Genomic DNA, 4163 nt, shown 5'->3' on the forward strand with positions numbered 1-4163 from the left:
TGCACACCCCCTACTGGGGATACACCCGCAACCAAGGTACATGCCCTTGACCTGAATGGAACCTGGGACCCTTCAGTCCTCAGGCCAATGCTCTATTCACTGAGCCAAACCGGTTAGGGCTGTAAGAATGTTTTAATAAAAATTTTGTAACTTAATTTTCACAATATCCTGTTATACATAATTATTAATAATGAACTACAATGTTCGCTAATGACAGATTACTATAATCATGTTGCATTCATTTCCCTTTTGCGCCTTACATGCAGGTGCACCATTTCTCTACACTAATACTAGCAGTGAATATTTTAGCAGCCGATTGCTACATCTTTATGAGTTTTGGACTGACTTGTTTGGTGTGCGCAACAGGAAATTTTTGCTTTCGAAGAAGAAGAATAGGTTTATTTGCATTACGCTTATTAATTTGTGTAGTAATTCAGTGTCTGGTAAGTTAATGTTCAAGAAAAAATATTAATTTTTATCAAAGTGTTCTATTATTTTATGTTAATGATTACTCATTTATTTCAGCCCTTTGTATTCAGCTGTCTCTATCGAAATAAACCTACGTTTCTATGAAAATTGAAGCTTTTGTTTTTTTTGCAGCCCACATAAACCGAAATCTTGTTTATCTGGCCTGTGTTATAGCCTTTGAGTTTGACATGCTTGTAGAGGCTGCCCGCATTCCTTGGCTAATGGTCCCCTTCCCCATCTTCAAAGCCAGCAGTTTAGCATCTTCAAATTTCTCTCTAAGTGTGACCTGCTTCTGTTGTACATCCCTTCTTTTCCTCTGATCCTCTTGCCTCCCTTTTTTTCTTGTTTTTTATTTTTTTTAATCCTCACCACAGGATATTTTTTCCATTGATTTTTAGAGGGAGTGGAGGGGAGAGGAAAAGATAGAAACATCAATGTGTCTCAGATTGATTGGTTGCCTCTGGCAGACACCCTGACCAGGGTCTGGAGTCTGCAACCAAAATCCGTGATCTTGACCGGAATTGAACCCGGGACCCTTCAGTCAGCAGGCAAATGCTCTATCCACTGATAGAGCCTTTCATAAGGACCTTTGTCCTTACACTGGGACCACTCAGATAATCCAAGATAACCTCCCATCTTCAGATTCTTAATTTAGTCACATCTGCAAAGTCCTTTTGCCATGTAAGGTAACATACTCACAGGTTTCAGGAATTAGAACACCTTGCAGGGGGCCGGGGGAGGGGGCATTATTCAGCCTATCACATAAAGTTTCTTATTATCTTGTTTTAAATTTATTCTTAACTTGGGTTCCAAGCATACTTGGAACTATATTAAGAAAGCTATACTTAACTGTGAATTTATTCACAGTAGGAATTTAAAAATTAATGTCTAAATGGAATTATTAGTGTCCAAGCACCCATATCTTTATAAATGCCTTCCCATGTTAATTTCATTAAACTTGTACTTTTCAATTGTTCCATTTTCAATAATTTAATAATTATTAAAACCACTTCAGATTTCTATGCCAATAACATCACTTACGATTATTTTTTTCCAAATCATTTGGATCTTAACCATAGTCTCTATGTAATCTATTTGGTGGATTAACTTTGAACCAAGATGTCATTATATATTGCAGATTCATGTACTCTCCATGGCATCCCCAAGCTGTCTTGAATATGCATTATAAACTACCAGTTGTATGGACACAGACATGAAAACAATGTGCATGTCTCCATGAATCACATTTAATGATTTATGCTTTGGCAAGAGCACACGTTACTAAACAGCTTTTTCCTAATGTTTATGACTAATTATTTGAGAAATATGTTTCTGTAAGATTTTTTTTCTGAAAAGGTGAATGTGTCCTTTCACAGTGCCAAACTTGGTTTATTTAAGAGTTCTTAGAGCAGCCGTGGGCAAACTCCGGCCCATTTGAAATGAATAAAACTAAAAGAAAAAAAGACCATACCCTTTTATGTAATGATGTTTACTTTGAATTTATATTAGTTCACACAAACACTTCATCCATGCTTTTGTTCCGGCCCTCCGGTCCAGTTTAAGAACCCGTTGTGGCCCTCGAGTCAAAAAGTTTGCCCACCCCTGTCTTAGAGCATAAAGATCTTGTCAAAAGAGATTGCTCCTCAGACGAGTGTCAAAGTTCTTCCTTCAGAGAGAGTTAGCAAGGCTTACAGTGGGATGAAAGGGAAAGAAATCATTTAACTTTCTGGGAGAGTACTAATGCTAAGTTGATATGAACGATTAATTTTCAAACAACTTATTTTCTTTTCTCTTTCTTTGCTCCTTTTTTTGGCAGGGGGGGGGCATAAGACAAGTGGGAAGGAAGGATTAAAAAGAGTTGAGATTTTTCTCATTTCTTTTAAATCCACTTCAAGCCCCTAGATATTTTTTTTAATCAAGTGAAGAATTAGGAAATGTTTTGCCTTTCATACAACTTTTTTCAAAAGAGTTTCTATCAAAAATTAAAATTGAAATCAATCTGTTGGCTCAGCATTTCCACTGTTAATAGTCTACAGAAAACATTTCCACAAGTAGGCAAGGAAAAATGTACATTAATAAGGGAATAATTGGAGAGGAAAAAAAAGTGATACATCCATTCACTGATAAAAGAATGAGGCTACTGTGAAAATATGTCCAAGATATACTGTCAGGTGGAAAAAAAATCAAGTGTGAAATAGAGTGTAGACTTTAATGTAATCCGTGTTCTCTTTTAACAAATGGTAATTATATAAAAATATGGTTTCTGTACACAATGTAAACATTTAGTAATCTCCTTAACCAAATTCTCTACATGGAAATAATTTTTATTTCATAAGAAATGAATTGGAGTTTTGTTGTTGTTATGTTTTGGTTTATCTCTAATATCTTTCGACTCTTAATCCAAGGCTCTATTCATAAGGCCAAACCTGACCCATGCTGAAGAACCTGGAAAGATTACAAGAATTGTAGAGCTTATCCATAACTAGCATTAATGTTTGCAATACCATTCTGATGCCGGAGGGCTCACAGGGAGGCCAAGGGAGGCCTCACCCCAGGGACAGTGTCCAGGGTCTTGTCACTGGGCAGGAAAAAATTCAAGAGCGAGACACAGAGAGTAAACAAAGCATATAAGATTTATTAAGGTGACAGTACACTCTCAAGAAGGAGTAGAGTGTGGGCCAACTCAGGAAGTGAGTCGCACCCATAGAGTCTGGGTGGAGGTTTCTACCATAGCAAGGGCAGGGAATGGAGGTGGCTAGTGATCTCTGCCGCTGGGGGTGGGGGTCAGGGTGTTCGTTGTGCAACTCATCTCAGTTCCTCCTCTCTGGATGGCGGGCTTCTGGAGGGCAGAGTTGCCTCAAAATTAGGCCCCAAAACTAAGATGTAGGTCAACGTGACTGCTAATTCTGGCTGAGACTAGTTTTCGTTTGTCTCAACTATTTTTTAAAAAATACATTTTTATTGATTTCAGAGAGGAAGGGAGAGGGAGAGAGAGAGAGAGAAACATCAGTGATGAGAGAGGATCATTGATCGGCTCTCTCCTACACGCCCCTACTGGGGGTTGAGCCCGCAACCTGGACATGTGCCCTGGACCAGAACGGTACCCAGGACCCTACAGTGCGCAGGCTCTATCTACTGAGCCAAACCCGCTAGGGCCATCTCAACTATTTCTTACCCAAAGAAGTGGGGAGGGGGTCAGTAAGGGGACAGGTGTCTGGCCACAAGTCAACCCGTAGTGCCCTAACCTAGAAGGGGAGGGGAGGGATAGAACCTGGGGCTATATTTCCAAACCAGATACGTTTACTAAACATATGCAATATGCAGACCACTTTAACGGGTGATCTAAATTTCAAGAGGTATAGGTGTAGATCAGGAAGTTCCCTGTCCAGAAAGGAAATAAGAAAGATAAGACAATCACAATGAAGAAAAGCAAGGTAATGTATGATGGGTGTCAGATGTGACTTGGCTGTACAGTGTGACGAGGAAAGGAAGAGGCTGTCCCAGCAGGTGCGCAGCAACAAGGGAGATTTCATCCGGACCCTGGGAAGACCGAGCTGTGCACTCCAGGCTGCTATTCGAATCCAAACGGGAGCCCTGCGCTATTATTTTAAGATCAGCGGGCGCCGACCTGCTCTGCCCACGGAGAGAACGCAGGCCTTACCGCGCCCGGCCCGCCCTGTCCACGCCCCACCCGG

This window comes from Myotis davidii, unplaced genomic scaffold, assembly GCF_000327345.1.
Source record: "Myotis davidii unplaced genomic scaffold, ASM32734v1 scaffold68, whole genome shotgun sequence".
Classification (NCBI taxonomy): domain Eukaryota; kingdom Metazoa; phylum Chordata; class Mammalia; order Chiroptera; family Vespertilionidae; genus Myotis; species Myotis davidii.